Raw genomic sequence first — 22,953 nt, 5'->3', positions numbered from 1 at the left:
CTAAAAGCTGTGAAGAAATCTGCAAAGTTTGAGGAGAGAGTGGTCATTTCTGTGATGACAGAAACATCCACAATATCATAATTCATTACAACTGACTCAGTGCAAGAGATGTTAAACCAGAGCCTTCAGGATTTAAGTCAATTCCAAATGATTACAACTCGGAATAAGCCTTCAAATGGCTGTGGAGGAGAAAAGACCATGTAATTCCATTTTGTCTGAAATGTATGGCACTCATCATTGCTGGAGACACGTTATGGGATTAGGTGGGTTTTGGACCTAATCCAGGATGGTATTTCCTATATGCCAGCTCAATTCTACATTTAGCTTTTCTGCTAACCCCCTTCAAAGTGTCCAGAAGCAAAACAACTGTTGCCTGCATTTCTCTTAGCTTGCAGCCTTGAGAATAAATGCTCTCAAAGACCATCAAAGAGACAGTGCATCATATAAGGGTCAGGAAATGAATCCTTCTCCCCAAGGAAGAAATGCTGTCAAAATATCTCCCACTTTCCATAATTTTGAACACTGTAAAGGGAGAAGCAAATACTCAAGGAAAACACAGAACAGATCAAAACTTTTTACAAGGTCAAGTGTGTTATCTGAACTATATTTTTCTATTTAACCATTGTTTCTCAACTCTGATTTTTCCATGCTGGTCTGAGATAGAAAGGACAAAGACCTCTGGCCAACTTTTGCAGAGTCAAGAAGGCTGATTTGAAGTACATCAGGATTTGAGAAACATGGGGAGATCCAGGACTGGCTATTCCAAGCATTACAGTACTACAGGTCAGATCCCAAAGCATTATCTCATATACTTAAAACCATAATAATTTTTTAAAAATAATTAACTTTCAATCTATTTATCTTCTGAAGCTAGAACATTTATTCAAGCTACTTGTCCAAGTTTTCACATACACATAAAGCATTAAATTCCATGGTTCAAAGCTTTAAAAAAAATAATCATAATATTACAAGACCTGAGAGTTCTCAGTTCTAATGCCACTACAAAACAGACAGCATGCCAACACGTTTTTCTTTTTTCCTCTGCTCTGATCAAGCTGTGAAAAAAAATTAAAAAACAGGGCAAAGTTCTGATATGAAATAAAAAACTATTTGATCTCCTGGAGCCACACTTTCAACCTGTGAATTATTATAATATGGCCAAGAATTATACCCAGCTATTCAACTAGTCCAATATCTCCTTGATATCAAACCCATTAGATTCAGTATAAAACAGCATCTAGAACTATGAAAGACTTCCTGGGAAACCCCTAAGCCTAAAACTCTGTTATAAATGAGGAATGCGATTAAAGAAAACAAAAGCTTAATCAGGCCCTCAAAATATTGCACTTTTCTTCCTGGAGGTTTTCTTTATCATTGCAAATTAAACAATCCACATGATATCTTTTTTTCCTCTTTTGTGTGCCCTGTTTTCAAGCACATATTGCATCTGTCTTCTCTTCCAGTTTCCTTGCTGCCTCTGGAGCTGCTGAAGACTCATCTTCACCTTTTTGATATTTCCCAACTGGTAGTATATTTCACACATCTGTTTCTCCAGAGCAACAGGTGTTGTTGCTCAATTAAGACAACAGGCTGTATGTTTAGGCTAGGAAATGCAGAAAAAGCATTTAGAGCTAGTTTCTGCTTTTTCTCAGTAGATGCTTCAACAGTATAGATTCCGTCAATAAAGTGTATTTCCAGTGCATGTGCCCAGGGTTTACAAAGCAGACCAAACGGCAATGGACATAGATCTTATTGCTCAAGAGGGCGAAAGGCAACATCTTTATCATGTATAAAAAAATTAAGACCTTAGCCCTCAAGTGGTCATTAATTGTATGTAATTAAATCCACTACAATCATTTGATTTTGCACAGGGAATTAATATGTGATGGATTAATGCATATTAATGTGATTCTGCTTTATTCTTTTGCGTTCTGGTTTTGAGCCTTGGTGCTCACTAACATACCACACCATTTAGCAACAAAATATCTCCAAACTGAGACAGAGAAAATAGATTTCAATTGACATCTAGCCACCCAGCCAGAAGTACTCAGAGATTATAATTCTGCTGATGGTTGTTATTTCCCGTCATGACTGTTAAATTGTTTTCATGTATTAAGTGTTTCCTTTCCTGAGTTTTTAATGCCATTGTAACTTAATCCATGTCTTTAATGAAACCACAGGTGTGTCCTATATATGCTTGCAGTATAGCTTGGAAGTTACGTGGCTCCGTAGGAGAGCTCATGAATTCTGCTAAAGTGACTTGACCATGCTAGCAGTTGACACAGGCATTGCTACTCAGTCAGTAAGCCAGAGGTCTGTGAGGGCCAGCAGTTTCCCTCTCACATTTAAAAATGTGCATCTGATGCATAACATGTCTGAGGAAGCAAATGCATCTGTAATCCTATGAGAATCTGCTAACTTCTGTATTATTCATGGCTGACATGTTCTGAATCAGGAGGATTATAGTCTTCTTTTGCTTTGTTTTGTTGGTGGTGGTTTGTTTTTTGTTTTTTTTTTTTTTTTTTCCCTTTAGTTTTAACTGTGAAAACTATAGCTGCTATATAGCCGTACATATAAAACGTATAAATATTCAGGAAGTTCATAAGATCATAATAGTGCTGGTTGGAAGCCACCTCTGGAGGCCATCCAGTTCAGTTCCCTGATTGAGCAGGAGGACCATCTCCAGCACTAGGACACGTCAGCCATGGCTTTGTCCAGCAAAGTCCTGAAGGCCTCCAAGAGCACCAACCCCAGCTCTTTTTGTCAACCTACTCCAGTGCTGCTCCACCCTCCTAGCCAAGAAAGGAACTTCCCAAATTGTGATTTGTCCCATGCTTTACTGTGCTTGTAACTCCCCATCAAGTAATCTGAGGCTGCCACCAAGACCCCCTTAGCATGCCCTCCAGTAGTTGTATGCTGCCATTAACAACCCCTCCCTGCCACTGTCCCTTAGCACCCTTAATCCCTCCCCACCAGTCAGGTACCTCTGGTTATCTCGGTAGCTCTCTGCTAGACCTTCTTTCAGTCCAACATCCTTCTCAAACCAGGAGACCCAGAAGAAGACACACTACAGCAGCCTCAGCAGTGCCAAGCAGACAGAATGTAGGTAGTTAAGTCTTGGCGGTCGGAAGATGTCGCGCTGTACGGGAAGGTAGGACCCCTCTCCGGACAGCCAATGGCGTTTGGCTTGTGATGTAAGCAGACGGAAGTGACGTTGTAAACCCAAGCTATATAAGGTTGTGCCACATGACAATAAATGCCATTTGCCATCCACCACATTGGTGTCCGTGAGCTGATGGCCCGAGCGGCCGGGGGTTGGTCACCGTGCCGTCCCTGAACCAGGTCGCCACGCCTCCAAAAGGCAACAACAGAATAAAACCTTCCCGCTGGCCATGCTTCTTCCAAGGTAGCCCAGCACAGGTTTCACCTTGCTAGTGATGCAAGACCACTGTTGACTCATATTCATCATGGTTTCTGCTGTAACACCTGATCCTTTTCTAGCAGAGCTGCTATTCACCTCATCTTCCCAAACCACGATGGGTTTGGTTTTCTTGTGAAGACCAAGTCGGGGTAGAAGGTAGTGGGGATGAAACAAAAAAAAAAAAGAAGAAAAAAAAAAAAAAGGAGTGTTGAGTGCTTCAGCCTTCTCTGTGTCATCCTTCCCTCAGTTGTCTCCCACTATTCACCCAAAGCCCACATTTTCTTTGAGCTTCTCTGTGAGCAAACTTGTAAAAGGCTTCCTTTATGCCCCTTACTGGTCTAAGATCCAGCTGGGCTTTGGCCTTCCCAAATTTATATCTACATGTCCAAGCAATGTTTTTATGCTACACCTCTGCAGCTTGTCATCATTCCCTTTTTTTACATGTTCTCCTTTTGCATTTTATTTCATCAAAAATCTCCTTGCTTGGCCAAGCAGATCTTTTGCCAGAATTATCTGTCTTCCTGTAAAATGGGATAATTTACTCCTGAGCTTTCAGGGAATTTTCTTTGAAAATCAACTGCTTTCCTGGGCATCGTGGCAGCTTCTCAGTAGTCTTTTGCCTGGACATCCCCTAAACAAGACAAAGTTTGTTCTCTTATAAGGTATATCGGAAAAACAGACAGATTGCCCCTGCCTTTGTGGTATCTTTCCATAACGTTAAATTTCCCAAATTCTGTGTTGCCAGAGAAGTTCCTGCCATACCACTACACTCCATTTTCTGCTTAATGTGTGTATCATCCCTTTTACATATCTTCCTTCTGCAACAAACATCCCATTACTCCTTTCTGCTTGTTTTCCCCCAGTGTCCTGTAGCACTGACTATTTGCACATTATTACGTGGAACTACCCTCAAAGTTATGCAGAAAGGTAGACCACTTTTTATGCAAATATTCCCTCAACAGTACTTTATATAACAGGTCTTGAGGGCAAAACACCAAGAAATGTATTACTTGAAGAGAGATACAGTCTTTCTTGCAGTGACCACCAGCTAATGTTTCCTGATATTTGGTAGCACAGAACGCTGGATATGTGGGAAACCGGGACAAATAGGCACAATGTCAGTGGGCATCGGGAGGATGATTGCCCGTGCAGCCACACACTACACAGCACAATATGCACCTGGCAACATGGATTCTCTCTGTAATGCAGCACAGGGCTGGCCCTGCAGATATCCCAAGCGCAGAGCATCAGGAAGGCACGGAGCCCCGAGACTCTTGTTTTCTCCAGTATGCTCCCAGGCATTTAAAGACATTGCTCATTATCCCACTCCAGATACATCCTCACTGCTTCTTGGACCACACTACATGTTAAACAGAAGATTTTATTACATAGGCCAGCTGTCTTTTATAGATGTTAAAATAATAATTAAAAAAAAAATAGAAATGTAGTAAAATATTCTCTAAGATTTCCTTAGAAGTAAACGTCTGTGATCCTGTAACTAAATTATCTAATTTTCTTAGAACTTTGCTGTCTGCCATTAGAACTTGCATGCGCTTGGAAAAAAAATTAAGTGTTTGCCCATTTGGGTTTGTTCAACAGCTATAATAAGAACTTCCTGAATTTCTGTACTCCTGTGGAAAAAGTGTCACAGCACTCAACTGAAGATAAAAATATTTCTATATGGTGGTGGATATTTCCCTTTGTAGAAATTTTCTGATTTTTTAATTATCGTGTTTTGAAGGCTGCAAGCCTTTTCTCATAATACATTTTGGAAAATATTCCCCCCCCACCCATGACATCTCTAACTCATTCTGCTAAGTATCCACTTTTAAGAATATTGTTCCAATTTTAGCCTCACCATTCTCCTTCATTTACTGTTAGGGCTACTTTCTCCTATGTGTTATTTTCTGCAGATCTCTTGCATCGTTGCTTTTTTATTACCCCTATTTGGGTAATATTTCTTTCAATTTCCTTTCCCTATCCCTCTCAGTTTCAAGAAGACAGGATAAAAAGGCTGAGAAAGGTACATAAGGCTGATCAAAATGATGCACAGGTTTCATTTTGGCAGAAGGTCATGTACCTCCAAATACTTGATATTTCAAATCAGCTCAGCACATAAACTGTTTACACAAGGCCTCAAAGTCAGATTATATTTAACTAACTCCTATTCACCTATGAGGACATAATTCTAGAAGAATTATTTTTAAGTTACTAAACAGGATCAGTAATTTCTATGATAAAGCCATATTCAAAACGTATATGCACTGCACCTACATGTTATTTACTAAATTGTAATTTAATCTATTATATTTATGAACAAACTGAAATGTCAAATACTAAATGCATATAAATTCATTATGCCATCCTCTGAAAATACATCCTCACAGTTGTGGCAGTGTAAAAGCTGCCCCTTTCAACTGAAAATGATAACAAAATGGAAACACAATACTGCCCTCCACCTACAAACTCTCATTGCTCTCAGCGGAGCCCAGACCTGCACTGTGACAGCACAGATTTCTAATATAACAAAATGCTATATTACTCAAAGATTTTTATAAATACAGGCCATGCCTGTGCTATGATGCTGTTCACAGCTGTGATGCACTTGTCTCTAATGCGATAAAACTATCAAAGCTGGAAGTTTCTTGCAGACAGTTTACATTTTATGATGACATTTCCTTGAATCTTAGATATAGCAGCCTTTCTTGTTTGTGGGCTTAGAGCTCTCCTCCGGGGATGGAAACATTAGCTACTGATGAAAATATTCATGAACTCTTTGTCATGCTGCTTTTATGGAAGGAAATTCCATCTATATCATGATCATGAAGTGACAAGTAAGCTAGTCTTTGCTCTTATGTATTAGTCATATTTTCCCTTATGTTCTTTGTAGAACAAGCAGCACATACGTATTTAATTTAATTCTGTATAAATGTTCAACAGGGCCTTTTTACCGTATCACCTTGATAGCTCATTTGGGCTAATAGCATTTAGCCTTAGAGCCAGAAAAACAATAAATTTTTTACACTTAATACAACAGCATGTGACGTTTATCAGCACTCAGCCTTGCAGAAGTGGATGTTGATTTAAGAATAATTAATCCTAAATCTGCACATCTTGTTAAGGAACTGACCAATGACGACTACGATCTCCACTTTCGTGTTCACTTTCAGTTACACTATTCATCAATTTATCTACAGATTTTACTCACTGTATGCAAGCATTATTCAAAGAATATTTCAAGTGCTGTTGCACTTGAATTTTCCAGTTAGCATGTCAGTTGGTTTTCTGTACATTGTTAAATGGTTAATAGTGGAGAGTGTAGAGTACAGATATATCCTATGATGGTGATTATTATTTAATATTCAGAACCACTTTGTGACATGAGACAAATCAAACAAAATCTCCCTAACATGCTTATTGCCCTCAGAACAGTGCCTGCAGCTTTCTGAAGGTATTTGTGTTCCAGCTCACCAAAGACCGCTGAGAAACTTTTGCGTCTGTTTTGCCTGTTATACATTGCAGAAAGAACTTCTCATTTTCATCTTCAACAGTAGGACACATTTCTACATCACTATTAACATTACATTTGCCATTAAAAGTGCAGGGCAAGCACCTTTACCGCATATAGCTGCACAGTTTTCCTACAAAATGACAGTGGGAAGCTTCCCACCTAGTTTGCCTCTTCTTCAGAGGATGTGCTATCCAGTGCTCTGGACCCTCAAAATGCAATGGTTAACAGGGATGCAAGGGGAAAGAGTCATGACTATACAGCCGCACTAATTGCATGTTGGATGCAGCACAGAGAAGCAGCCTTAGAGCTCTGTGCATGAACTTGAAATCCCTGGCTCTACTGATGCTCACCACTGCCAACGTTACATCATTCTGCTAAGACAGTCAGATCAGTTTTCAAACTGCCGGTGAACTGGAGGACAACTGAGTTCATGTTTCCCACCTGTACTATTTATATGCCAGGCTTTCAGGAAAATGTATATTGCACACTACTCTATTTTTGACCCAAACATATGCTTGCAAGGCAGCCTACGATCACATACAGCTTAGAAGTACAGTGGGGCATCAGAAGGAAAAAATTCTTACGTAGGCTCCAGCATTCACTTCCACTGTAATACCAATTGAATGTGCCCTACAAGCTAATGATAGGGAGTTCAGAGTTATCACAAGTGAGTTCAGACATCTGAGAAATGTGCCCAGACAGCCAATTTCTGTGATTACCCATTCTGCTCCCTGATGCCTTGCTTACGTGGGAAGATGCTCTAGCTGTTTAACTTCATCTCGGTGGAATGTGTTTTGCAAATGTTTTAATAAGTTATGACCCTACTTGTCTATGCAATGCAGTTCCTCAAATTCTTCAGCTGTGCTCCTCTCCTCTCAGCTGTTTAAGCTGCAAATTCCACAATGCCTGGGATGTTTAGGAAAAAGGGAAGTTTATACCTTGCTAAATAGGGCTGTTGCTACCCCAGTGACAAATTGACAGGATTAATATCTGAGAAGTTTTGTCTTTTTTGGTTTGTTTTTTTTTTGTTGTTGTTGTTTTTTTTTAAGGCATGTTTATTATCTTTCATGACTCCTGGGAACCCTTCAGGCTGTGCTGGACATTTTCCACCTCCCACAGCGCAGGTGTCACAGGACACATAACCTGCTTGCAGATCTCTCCACACCCGGCAGCTGCAGCAGCTGAAGAGATGCTCACAGGGTGCAGCGGCTCCTGCTTAACGGCCCATTCCCAGCACTGCCATCGTGTCCTGTTTAGGCACAAATCCCAAAGGTGTGGGAAGCCTTGCTGTTCATCAGCTATCAGGGGGCCCCTGCCTCCAGAAGCAGCTATCAGAGGGACGTCATCTGTGTTTGAGTGAATCCCGATACTACCTATCCCACTAAAATGCTTAAGTGGTCATTTTATTTAATATAACCAGATCAGAGAAAGATCAAAAGGCTAAAAGTGGCTTCAAACCAAGTTGGGGAGGGGTGTGGGTAAACCACAAGCAGCCCAACGTATCACGCCCATCACATTTCAAGAAGACCAGCCTGAAAAAAACGTTAAATACTTTTTTGGAAGAATCTGAAAAGAGGAAATCAAACCAGTTTTTTGTTTACTGAGCCAACAGCAACAAACACCTTTGAAGATGTACTAAAACCATTATGTCTACAGGAATGCAAAAAGTATAAGTAGTGATACTTATTATCTGTTACTGCCTTGAATGCTTTGATCCTTCTTGTGTTTTCTCCCTTGCTAAGGCCTTGAAAGGCTGCATGAATTGCCGCTTACATGATTTAAAACATGATATTGTTCTCTCTTCTGAGCAACCCAGAGTGTCATTCTCCAAAAACCAGCCTGACCTTTGGTCTCTGCAGCTTTTGCACAGTATCAGCCAGTTAGCAGAGACATACTCACCACAGCACTTCACTGCAAATGAGAAGTCAGTGTGGGGTGTGGAAGCAAGATTTGTCAGTAGGACCTAGGTTGTCAAAATTACTTAGTTGCAGGCTAAGCACCTGGGAACATAATTAATTCTAAGGGCAGCCAGCAACATAGGTATAAGATAAAATAAATTCCGAGAAGCCAACTCACGTAGTGGAGGTCTACATGCATTCAGAAGAAAAAAACAGAGAGAAAAGCATGTGGAGTCTCAGGGAACTGGGTTTTCTTTAGGCAATACCCCAGTCACCCTGCTAGGCAAACCTGGGACCTCTGCCAGGGAGTTGCATCCATCAACTATTCCCATTTCTGTGGGAGTTGAGGTAGATAAAACAACTGTTCACAAAACAACTGTGAAACCGCTACCCGCCTCCTGTATAGAGGTTTAAATAATAGGCCTGGCTAACAGGAGACCTGAAATTGTATCTTTCTGGTTCCTGGGGAGAGCTGAACAATATTTTTTATAAACTACTTATTTACTGAGAATAACCTAACATACCTTTGAGAAGAAAGGCCGTCACAGACCAGCAGCTGACAGCACACCAAATACCTCAAGGAGACCTTGGCCATGAACAATCCTGCAGATAAATCAAACGGTTGACCAATTTTGGCTGGGGACAGAAGGGGTGGCACACAAAAACCCCACAACTTAATATAAAAATGCAGCCCCAGAGTCCTGTTTATAACAGTTAAGCCATTAAACTCCAAAACAAAGCAGAAAAGCAAAATTCCTGCTTCTGCTTGAAGAGATCAGACTCTGCCTCCTCCACCATCTAACTATTTTGCCATCGCACCTAACAGGACTTAGAGGGAATTGTCTCCTGGGAGGTTTGTCAAACACCTTTGTGCCCCTCTCTGCACTCACACGCATGGTCACTTTTTACTGGTGATTAACTTGCTCAAACGCACTGGTTTTGGTTGCTGTTTTGAATGTAATAGAATAATTTTAAAAACATTTGTAATATTTCCAAATAAATGTCAGTATGATGTCTACACATCCCATACAATGAGAGCACCTTCAGCCATTTTGTGCCCTAGCAACAGAACACTCAGCCAATGCAAAACTGTACTAGAAATAATTTGATATCCACCCTCAGGACGACAGTCTGCTTTCGGATTTTTTGTCACAGAGCTGAAGACTGGACAAACACCAAGTAGCATGTGCACAGATACAACAGATGCAGGAGCTGGAGCACATATTCCCTCCTGAAAGATGTGGAGTCTTTACCCTTGAAGGTGAATCTGGTTAGAACGGTCCGTCTAGTTGATAGATTTTTGTGAAGGTACCTTAAACCCTCCCCCACCACAAGCAGAAAAAAAAAAAAAAATAAATAAACACACACAAACCTCTTGAAGACTTCTAAAGATCAACCTATGCAAGTCAGTCAAAAATAAGAAGAAGACACAAGTATCTTCAGGAGGGAAGGCCGTAACCCAGAGTCACTGAAGCATTTTTGTGCGCAACGTACCCCCCAGGCCCTGGGCCAGAGACCAGCAAAATGGGAGCACAGGCTGGAAACTAAGACGCATGCACTAGATTTAAAAGTCAGGTCCATGTTTTTGTTCTTATTTTTAGAACGTAAGATTAATCACTGTAACAAAGAGTTAGGAATTAGTAGGAGTCTTGACACCAAGACCAACTGTTCTTGTGGAAGATAGACTCGTGTTTTAAGATATTTTTAGTTAGGCAGGTTGTGGTCAATTCAGTCCTAATGGAGTAAAATGTAATAGCCTATAGTGTGCCAAATTAAGTGATCTAATCAGCTGACTATGAAATTACAAAAAAAAACATAAAAATTAAAACTCAGTAGAACAGCAGCAAGAGAAGTCATCCCCAGCTTTTCTGACAGATGGAAGCATCACTCATGCTAGCTGAATATGCAGTTACTCTACAGCACTGAGGAAAGGCTTTAGAAATAGATCAGTCTAAAAAAACCTAATTATTTACTTTTTAATATAAGGACCCTATTGAATTATTTTAAATAAATTCATATTTATCCATAATTGAGACACTTCTTACCATGAAGATTACTCTAAGAACACACTCGCTAGGTAAAGTTCACAGCTCAATGGATGTTTTTGGTTTTTAAGGCAGTTCATCTAATTAGCTTGTAGTGGAGGACTACTCTAAAGGGCCAGTACCCAAAATAGTTACCTAGATGTTTAAGGCCATTACAATGAATGTACATTTGCTTAGCCTTATGGTGCAATGCCAAGAGATTTTTAACATAATTATTTCAGTTATCCCAAGATAAATTAACATTAGATTATTTACTTTTTTCCCCACACCTTTTTTGCTCTCCTTTTCCCGCCACACCCCCACCCCCCCCCCTCTTTTCAATACCTGTACTTTCCTCAAGTATCAGAGGTGCAGAATGATTGTTAGGGACACATTTGGCATAAAAAATATTTTAAGTGAAATTAGATTGCTTTTTCAGTTGTTGGAAAACCGAACAGATAGAACAGATATTGAGAGCTTTTAGCTTATACATGATTACAAAGATACCTTTAAATTGATATACCTTTAATAAAATCCCAGAAGGCAGCCTTTCTCATGCAGTGTATTTTTGTTTTGGCACATATATTTCTTTGTAGATGATTGTTGGTTCCTTTTATTATTTTAAAGACGTTGGAGAAAGGCTCCAACAACATTTCTTTGACCAAGCTGGCCACTGCATGATCCTGCAATATCTCCCATGGCGTGTTTAATATCTAGGACTGCTTGAATTCTTGCATAGCACACCATACCAGTTAGAATTCTTTGTCCGTGGCATTGCAGATGTTAGAGGAGTTAAAGGTTCATCTCAGCAAGACACTAATAGAAACCATTCTTACTAAAGATAAGGCTTCTTATGAATAATGAAAAAAAATCAAAGGCTATTCCATCAGTTATCTTTTGACTCTTATTTCCTGTCACAGATGACTTTTTCCTAATTTGAAAAAAAAATAATATTTCAAAGCAACAGCAGGTCTTTTATTAGTTTCATAACTTCATGGGAATTTCCCACTATTGTGGCTGTGATATTCAGAGATTTAAAGTACCCCCAAAAAAATCTTCTTTCCTCACACATACCTATCCAGTTGCCATTGCTTTCCCCAGCAACAAAATCTCTACCCTTCTTCCTTGCTATTCAGAAAAAGTTGTGTAAAGTTAGAAATTCCTACTACAGGAAAAAAAAAAAAAAAATCTATGCCTCCTAAAAATTGGCAAAAAACGTTCCAAATTCTGAATTGGTCTACTAAATTCAGTTTATAGGTGATGTTTTGCTGTTGCCTGGACTTGCAGGCCTTCCTTTATGTAGCACTGCTCTGCCATGCAGAGGCATTACATTCATTTCATTTGGCACCACTGGGCCTCAAAGCAAGAGAGATGCTTTCCTCCAGCAGGATGGAATATCTGGCACTTCTGACTCACTTTCTCCAGTGTCTTGAAGTCCCTTAACCCTCTATTTGCCCATCTCTGAAGGTACCTTAATTTTCTTATGAGATTATCATATTCGTAAACACTGTTAATCAGAAAGCACCACCTTTCTCCCTGTGTACATCATGCTACTGCTGCAGTGTCAACTGCTGGCATCCTAAATAATGATAGATTTTTATTTTTTTTTCAATTCATTTTTAACCATTGTCTGTTTTGACACTTCAGTGTTAGAGGAACTGCAGGCAGATAGATCTCTAACAGAGTTACTCTGAGTTTTCTGTTTAAAAAAAAAAAAACAGAAACTGGTAAAATAACTGGAGAGTGCAGATCTTTGATGGCTTTGGACACTCTCCCCCATAGTGATTTGGGATGCAGAAAACAAACACCTGGAATCATGTATCTAAGCCTGAACTTCCCTGCAAAGCCCTGCATTTCATGCTCAATATGCAGCTCATTACAAACATTAGACTGTCAGATATCCTTCATCTGAAGCCACCGAGATGTTTCTCTGTAATAGGTGTCAGTACTGGGTGACATTATAGTGAAGTCTAAACAGGGATAACGGTACAACAAATTAAGGGTAAAAGTGTAAGGCAAGTGCCTATTTTTTTACCTCCACGTAGCACAAGCCAGTCAGGATAACTTTGACCTTCCCTAAACCACCAGCTTCGACTTCCTTGCTCTTCCTGTCTTTTATTTTTAGCATATATAGGCAAAGCCATGAGCATTTCTTCAGTATCTCTAGTCAAAGCAGTTATGAAAAGGTCTTCTCAAATCTCTGAACTGGTCAGAGACTTTCTTTTAATATATCTTTATATAACACATGAGTGATCATCATTCTGCTCTGGAAATACAGCCTGATGCAGGATCAGCTGCCTTTCATTAACTACTTCATATATTTGCACCTTACGAACTGTGAGGATTATGGGAACATTTTTTTATGTTAGAAAACTAGAGATACTGGGAATACCAGGATCCGTCAGAACATCTGGTGAAGCACATGGCAGTCTTCAAGGAAACATCCATAATCTTCAGCACAAACAAAAAGCGGCACAGCTCGCACTGAGCCCTACAGCAGCTGAGTACGTGGCTGATACTACCAGCACGTAATCCTTTTGTCAGTGTGAAAATGCAGATCAGCAGGCACCGCTCCGTGGACGTCGCTGGGCCCCCGGAGCCCCACTGGTCTCGCCGCTCCTGGCAGTCTGCACCCAGCAAACTTTCCCCCGACTGTCCTTTTGGCTGTGGCAGAATAAATCAAAATTTCCTTCCCTCTTCAAAGTTGATAGCTATTTCTGTCATGAGAATAACCTATGAAATTCCAGGATTATTCTAGAAACTGTATCACATAGCTCATTTCCACCTCAGACGTGAACAACAACATTTCCGCTCCGATATTTCTTACAAGTACTGAAGCCTGTTCAACCAGCTAATACCAGGAATTATCAATTTTTATTTTTACCTTGAAGACAGCAAAATTTTTCTTGCCTCTTCATCGTTTTCATGCCTTCCTGAAATGGAAGCAGCTGTTTCCTCCTTAAAATTCCCATCAGAGAGGCACTCAGAGTCTGAAGTCTCCAGGTCAGAAGCAAACTATCAGCAGATAAGCTTTAGATGCCTGGCACAGCACCGGTCGTTCTCTTCTTTCACAGTTTAGAACTTTGGGGTAGCAAATGATGCAATCTCCTCAAGGAAAAAAAAAAAATTAAAAAATCTATATATTCTCCCACAGTATAAATAACAAATAACAGAGCTGAGAAATCAGGAAACAAGGAAAAGAACAAGGGCTAAACATACAGTGTAGAAAGTGGGGGGAAAAAAAAAAAAAAAAAAAACAAAAACACAAATAGAAGAAAATTAAAAATATGCTGAGAAGTCTCAGATTGTAAGTCTTAGTCTATGCGAAACATAGACCTGGAGAAGCAACCCAGCCGAGCCCCTTGTTTCCATCCACCAAAATGTTATACAGGGAAGTGAGTGGAATTGAGTAACAGCTATTGGTAAGAATAAGTGGAACTACAGTATAGTAAAATATTGTTACTTATCCCTAAAAAAGTATACTCTAATAGCCAGCGAGTTACTTGATCCATTAGCTGTAGTTCTCCCTTCATGATTTGTTCTAAAACTGTTTTTTCTCAAAAATTTGAGGGTTTTGCTTCTTCCAAAGCAGAATTGTAGCCTGTATAGTTCCAGTTTCCCTTATAATTTTTACTTTTTTCTTTTTTTAAACAGAAGATATGTTCACTCACAAATCAAAATTAGAACTTACTGGAAAGAGAGGAAACACAGGCTACTGAAACTAATGCCTTGCAGGAAATTACTCTTTTTTGATGTTTGTCTTCAACACATGCAACTTTTAAAAGCAGACCTAGAGGAAGTTGGTCTAATGAAAAGAATAATCTCAAATCAGACAGAAACAGGCAACAGGAATTATCAGCTTTACTTTAAGCACATTTGAAACATCACACAGTCATAGTTATCCACACAGCAACACCGTATTGCTCTTTGCATGCTACGTAACATATAGAGAAACATAGGTTAGAGGCACAGCACTAATAGCTCAGGTGTACTGCCTTAGTCACAATCATTCTCTAAAGGATGAAACAGAGAAGGAAGAAAACAAGTAATTTCATCGTAGCTGTTACTATATTTATTTTCTACTTTTATTGTTCACAAAACAAACACAGACTAAGTGTCTTAAAAATCACAAAGTAACTGTTTAACTACCCTGCATACATAATTGGATGCAGTTCAATAAAACAGAACCTTGATTTCTTAAATCTGGTTTTAAAATAAGAAAGCATCTAATTCTATATCTTTAAAAATAGATTTAAATATTAGTTATGTCAAAAAATTGTATTAGAATAATAGTTTGCTTTTTACTTTTCATTCAAGTAACCCACGGATTTTGTGTTATAAAAAGACTTCTGGATTCCTGGAACACTCTTGAAACGGTAACTTATCAAGATCCATTTTATGCCTTCAAAAATTTAATAATAGACCTCCCTACATTGGATTTTCATAACATTTTTTCACATCTAGAATGGATTTCAAATGAAAATAACATGAAAATTGAAGTAGTTGATTTAGTAGTTATAATCACATGCTTGTTCAAAAAGGAATAACTAAGTATACAGAAATGGAAGTGGTACTATTGCTCTGTCATTTATCTAATAACTGTGTTCATAGACTTAAAAATATTCTCTTGGAAAGAACCCAAAGAAGGTTATGCAACAGTGACAGTCATTGTCCTGTAGAAACTATTCATCTATTTTAAGAAGCTAAAGATGTGGAGATTGTACTTTCTGGAGGTGTATTAAAGATATCTAAATGCCACAACCACAAGTGGTTGAAACCCTGAATATTTGTGATTAGGAAGAGTCGGAGCTGGCAGAGCAACAGCCTGAATTTTTGAGGGGGGCCAAACAGTGTCCTGGGTTTTGTTTCTTTGAGAACATGTGCAGAACTGCTTACCGCTGATCCTGTGGTGACACCCTTAGCACTCAGCTGAAGGGTTAAACTTCAAAAGCAGTTTCAGAAATTACTTTTTTTTTTTTTCTCCTCTGCTCATCAAGGAACAAAAACCTGTGCTAAAACGGTTTGGACCATCTGAGTACCAATTCCTGGGATTTATGTTAAGAGAAATCACAGGAAGCTTGATGGCAGGGCTTCCTCAACTCCACCTCCCATCCTCATCTTCCTCACACCTACAACCAGGAGTCAACACAACCGCAGCAGCCTGGCATGACAGAAGGAAAGGCACGAGGCAAACCAACACCCTAAAGAACCTTCCTGTTGATCTTGTGTAACAAGTACACTCACAAGCCAACATCAGTCAGAGCTCCGGTCTCAGCGTGGTCTCCTGCTCCCCAGCACGTACGTGTTCAAACACCCAATCCCTCCTTCGCTCCTTTCAACTGCCTCCATCACGTTCACTGAGAGCTTACAACAGGAGGGATAGGGCCTGTAATGTGGAAGCAAACCAACACCAGAATCCACAATTTTGCAAGCAGATCAGAGCGTTAAAGCATCATATGGGGAAATATCATTTTGTTAGAAATAAATATTTAATTCACCACAATGCTAATACAAGTGATGGGATAATAATCACAGTATGGAGCAGGCAACCTCAACATTCAACCAGTGTCTAGAAAAAACACAGGTCACCCAGGCAGCAGAACTGGCCATGAATGGTGAGGGCGTCGCTCCGCTGGAATGTGCATGAGGTGCCATTGAGGAAGAAAAGTAAACCACTGTAAAACCAGCACGGAGCAGCCAGAGAGCTGAGACCATTATACCGGGGCTTTCCATTACAACCGTTACAATCCAGCCTGAAGACAATGCACTTGGTCCACAGCAAAACAATGCTGTCATTAATTTCCCTCCTGTAAATTCAGCAAGAGGATCATGAGTATACAGTGCATGCAGGGAGGCTGACACCATATTTATCGAATGTGAGAAGGCATGGGCACAAAGGAAGATAGCAACCAGCCTGCAGGAGAGCGATTCAGCTTCTTCAGAAATTCCTCCTGGAAAAAATTTAAAATCCCACCAACCCAGGGGAAAAATTAAACAAGTGAAATATAACAAATATGGGGCAACTGAAACCATGAAAAGCAAGCAGAGAGTATTTATGGAGGATGGTATAAACTTTATAACAAGTAGAAAGCAAAAGGATTGTAATTTCTTCCCTACTGTTCCTTTTTTGTACTGACATAGGTTTCTCCCTACTGGTCATTAAGCAGCTTTCCCGTGCTTGGCACATGTGGCTACAAGCTTTCGACCAAGGCTCTCTGTTCTTTAGGCTGTAAAAATTTGGTTTACTTTTTAAGGCTTCCAATTAATTTCTCTGTACTGGTGAAGATGGTTACCATGAACTCCTAAGAATACTCTTCTCACACTGGTCACAGTTCAGCAGAAGAGGAACATAGCCATTAGCACAACATAGCAGGTTTGTCACTTTTCTCATCTCATCTTTTAAATCTGGTTTCCAAGAACATCTACTGGGCAATGACTGAACAGTCTCATCATGAGATTTATTTCTTATTTAGATTATGCTTAAAAGTATAAGACATATTTTACAGACTTCTCTTTCTAACAATAAAAATAATACTTATTAGCATAACTCTGTTTATCTATATTGAGGATGCTTGAACAAAAATTGAGTATTGGGTCCTCCTCAAAGATTAATTCTAAAAGGAATATGTGATTTGATACACAGCACAGTACAACCGCATGCCTTGTATTAACACAGGAAACTGGCTTAAAGAGTACAAAGTTATCCACGCAGACTACCAACACAGTTTCAAGGGATACCCAACAGGAGAATTGGAAGTGTCAAACTGGGCACAGGCACAAGGCTGCAATTTTTACTTCTGGTGCTATGTGCCTTTGCACACATTGTTTTACTTTGTAACAGCAGTTTCTCATTTACATAATGAAGAGAGAACAAATGGTGAGGGGACAGTATTTGGAGACAAAAACTGCTACGCGCTGAAACAGCAGTCCAAGTATCTCAGATTGGTCACCCTGGTTTTCAGGCACCAAAAGTCTTCAGGTACTGCAGACTCTCATGTCTTAAGAAGCACACAGCAAGCATTCTGATGGAAATTGTCATAAAAAGGACAAGAATGTGTCCCATGTTCAAGGCAAGGTTTAAAGGTAGAACTATGAAGACAGATGTGAAAGAGACAAAAGCAGAAAAAGAGAATCTAATTAGCTAATTGAAAAGTGCATCCCCCTGCATACAAAAGCACGGTTTGACAAGCAGTAATAAAAATTAGAAAATGTCAGTTTAAGTGCTTAAAAACTTAGTAACTGCAAAAATTGAAGCATGTGCCATCACAAGAATATACTGACAGTGCAATAATACATAGAATGGTTTGGGTTGGAAGGGACCCTAAAGATCACCTAGTTCCCACCCCCCCGCCCCGGGCAGGGCCCCCTTCCCCCAGCCCAGGGGGCTCCCAGCCCCGTCCAACCTGGCCTTGAACCCTTCCAGGGTTGGGGCACCTACAACCTGTCTGGGTAACCTGTTCCAGTGTCTCATCACCCTCACTGTAAAAAATTCTTCCTTACATCTAGTCTAAATCTGCCCTCTTTTAGTTTAAAACCATTAACCCTTGTCCTATCCTATACATAGATCCAAAAGATCTGGTGCTTACGGAAGTTCACTTATACATTGGAACTACAAATATAAGGATTATAAATACAATGAGTATTACAAGGTCTAAAATTAAATTAAAAGAGGGTATTTTACAGGTTAGCTGTTTTGTACCTTTTAAAGGTACAATCTCTGAAAAATTATTTCAGTCCAATTCAAGAAAGCTTAGTATATACCAAGAAAGGATATTTGCAGCTTACAGCCTTTTTAAAAGCATACAGTTGATTTCAGTTGAAATGAAATACCTTTTTTCTGTGTATAGAGTAGGTTACACAAAAAGTTCTCTTCTGAAGTTTAAAAAATGATCCGTTCTCTACATTATCAGGAACTTCTTTGCCAAGTTCAGCAGTCATCATAAATGTTTTCTGCTATTTCAACCATTGTGCTAAAACCAGACCTCACCATTTACAAGAGACATGGTGGTCAATTAATGCTGACCAGCACCCTGTGAGAGACATGGCTAAGCACTCTTCTGATTACCACTGCAATTACACTGGACATTAAGTGCTAACATTCCAATTGTTTAAATTAATACAGGCTAAGAGATGCAAAGGTACTTTTAGCTGACTGCTTCTCCGTAAGCATCCAGGACTTTTAAGCTATTTTATTTGTTTTTTCTTGATATTTTTCCTCCAATGACTATAGAATGGGTAAGCTTATAAAAGTTAAACTGTAAAACAGAAATGCTTTGGTTATACAAACACACAGGTCCTAGTCCTGCAGCTAATCTTCATCAAAAAAAAAAAAAAAAAAAAGAAAATACTGAATCATTACTTTCTGAATTTTTCTGGACCTCTAATACTCCCAAGCACAGGTGAACAGGATCAAAACAGCAGCTTTGGCTGCAAGTATCAGTATTTGTTAAAAGGTGTGTACACAAGCATGTATCCACAGCTTTAGAATAGGTAGACCTGATATAGAGATCTGGGGCAGAAACAGGATTTATTAATCTACATGAAGGTGATGACAAAGTTCTCCATTAACACTCTTTGGTGAATGGTACACACTCTTGATTAGGAAATAACACTCCTCCCACCACAGAAAAATCTGGTCCTTAGTAATTTTGCCTAAAAAATAAAATACACAGTGAAAATCACTTGATAAGAAAGTCCCAAGACAAACAGGTAAAAGGCAAATTTACATCCAACAAGCAGAAGTTAGAGAAAGAAAAGCAGGGCTGCCACCCACAATCAGCATCATAGAATTGAGACAAAAATATGGAACGACTATTCAGCAGTGCAGTAATATACCACAAATTCATGGCTTGAAACATTCTATTACAAGCATGAAATTAATGTACAGAACAAAAATTTGGTGCGTTTGCTGGGTCTTGCCATAGAAATAATAATTTGGCAGCTATGACATTTCTTAATTTTAAAAAATATAGATATATATAGCAAAAGCATGAGAAAAGCTAGTATTTATTTAAGGGAATTAATTTTTTGAGGGGAAAATTTTAAAATTACTCAACTGCACCCAGGCTTTAAAACAAAGGACTAAATTGAGCGTTTGCCAAATTAGTTGTAAACTCAAGATCTTTAGTGTGAAAGTCACAGCAGTTCAGCCTAAACTGAGGGGGTTAGACAAGACAACCTTGGGATCTTCCAACCTCAACCATTCTGCGAGTCTGACACTGCCGGAGTGCATCAACACGGAACCAAATTCTCAGTCAGTATTTGGAGTCTGGGGGCTAGACTTTCCGCTGCTGCTTGGTATTATACGTGGGTGTTGCTAATATGAGTGTTGATACAGTGAGCGCTAGAGGAAGTGACTGTTTATCATTTATCAGCAGAGCTCTAGGACTGCAGAATGGCCTGTACAGTGATCTAGATGCTGGTGACCTTAAAAGTGCAACACTAAGATAGCTCATTGACGCTTAATAGATAAATATAGCTTGAAACAGCAGCAGAGTTCTTCTATGGCGAATGCTCCACTTCCAAAATTATCAATCTGCCACTAAGAAGTAATTCCGTGCTACAATTATTAATGAAAAATTTATAGGAATGAGCACCACAGAATACTATTCATTTTTTGCTGTGTTTACAGCCAGTGTGTTTTCTAGCTAAAACTCCGCAGAAAAAAAAAAGAAAGGATACAACATTAGGTCATGGAGAAAATCTGCGTTGCAAAAAGGCACAGAGTAATTTTGCAAAGGGCAGAGTTTCCAGTCCTTCTATGCAACATACGTTGTGACAACTACATTTAGGGAAAAGTGTATACTTGAGTGTAAACTGGTCCTACTCGTAGACCATCTTACGATACAAATGAACCACAGCTGAATTCTAAACAGCACAAGCTCCTCACTTGAGACCTACTGCAGAGCAGCGCAAAAAGCCATGTGCTTCTCCAAGTATTCAAATGGGTACAGCCCTACAGGAACACCGAAATTAAAAAATCCCTTTAAATTATCACATCCTTTCTGCATTAAATCTGCAGGATAACATTTGCTTTCAACTTTCTCTACCATTCATGCTCCTTTTTGCACTTCAAAAATAGTTGCCTTTGTCTAAAGCTAGACTTATGGAATAAAACCCATACTACCAGCAGCACAGTTGGCTTTTCTAGTCATCAGTAAATTTCCAACATGCTGCTGCACAAAAGAATTAGAGAAATCTCAGATCATCAAATTTATCCTCCAACTTCCCCCCCTCCCCTCTGAATATGCTTCTCATCTGAATTATAGAGCTATATACAGAGTTTTATTATGGAGCAAGATGAAACACATAGGTGGTGCATAACAAGCATAGTTTCAAGAACTAGTAAGACTGTGACATACAAAAAAAATGTAAACTACATTTTTTTCAATGACTGTTCAGAATCATTACTGAATATGTTAGGAGTTTGTTTGACAGAATTTCCATTTTGAATATACATAAAGATTATAAAATGAAACACATGATAAATATTCTTAAAAACCACAGCCATTGCTGGTTATTTATATTCTAAAAATATGATGTCATGTAACAATAACAGACACATCCTGGTATTCTTTTAAGTGGCAGATATCAGCAGGGAAGAACTTTTTCTTCCCTCAGTTTGCATTACAGTACTTTATTTTAATCAATTTATTTAGGTGCTTCACAAGTTCACTTTCATATATTGCTCATGTGTTTCTGAGTTATATAAACGTCAGTCACGCCTTTGTCTATCTTAAGCTAGAAATCAAGCCAACTTTCATAGCATCATAAATCATCACTGCTACTGTCCACATATCAGTTTAAATAGATGTATTTTTTTTAATATGGGCAACTATAAACTGAGACTAGAAAGCTTATATTTTTTTATAGACAAAGATGAATTCCTGACTTTTTTTTTAATTCTCAGCATGGCATTCTGTACTCACCTCACTTCTGCACTCAACACACCACCCCAGAGCCCGCAATGAACTTCGTGGTGTGTCATCCACACAGAGTAGCAAGACACAAAGGTCTTAGCGTTTAATGAGACCAGAGTAGCAGAAAAACACTTTTAATTTTTATATGCACAAAAAGGAGTGCTGCTCATAGCTGTACAGTCCTGTAGGGCCATCATAAAACCTGCAGTTTTATCCAACTTGGAATAACTTGACAAGCACATCCCTCCCACCACGGAGAAAATCCCAGGGGACCTTTTACTTATCTTTGTAGTAGACTATTCAATAACCGACGACGGGGGTCTCGCGTTTTAGTCCTGGGTTGCACGTTGCTATACTGACCCACTGTGAGCTGCTACTCTAGGATTAACTGTCTCCCCAGAAGGACATATAATGTTCACAAGCAGTAGCAAGATTATCTGAGCCTGGGAAAGACTTGTCAGTGAGGTAAAAGATACCAAGGCTTCTGAACACTCGGCGTATTAGAAGGAATGAGTCGCACTACACGTGCACCTTCTTAAACCACTGGTGATTCAGTTGACTAAGGGAACAAGACTGCACCAAATTGCAGACAAAACTGAATTCCCATTTAGTTGAAGGATAAAAACCCAGTGATAAAATATTGCATCATGATTTTTTGTGCTTTAAACCTATTCTATAGAATAGAATCCAAGTTATTTACAGGTTTGACACTGGGTAGTACTCAACTATGGTAATATTGTTCTTGAAGAACAAGGCACATTTTTTGAAAGTAATTTTAAAAAGCCAGTATATCAACAATCAGATAAGAATGCAACTTGACAAAATGACATTCTGTTTTCCAGAGATCAGCTGTCTTAAATTTATTTCAAAGATGTCATACAATTACAAGCCCATGCATTTCATAAAAATCTGAACTTAAAATTGTTATGGAACAAAGTTTTAAATAAAGCATATACAGAATTTTCTGGGTAGTCAAGTGGACTGGTTAGCCTGGAGAGATATTATTTGCAACATATGGGCAGAAGCATTGACATTTTCATGTGATCATTTCTTTATCTCTTTTCCTCCTCCACTCCACACCTTCTGAAGATAAATCACAGTTGAATAACTCTATGGATTAAGTCCTAGACATAAGCTCACAGTTGAATCCAGAATTTCACTTTACAGTGGCTATGCATTT

Source organism: Tyto alba, unplaced genomic scaffold (assembly GCF_018691265.1).
Source record: "Tyto alba isolate M040663 unplaced genomic scaffold, T.alba_DEE_v4.0 Super-Scaffold_27, whole genome shotgun sequence".
In the NCBI taxonomy this organism is placed as follows: domain Eukaryota; kingdom Metazoa; phylum Chordata; class Aves; order Strigiformes; family Tytonidae; genus Tyto; species Tyto alba.
This window is presented reverse-complemented; position numbering follows the sequence as displayed.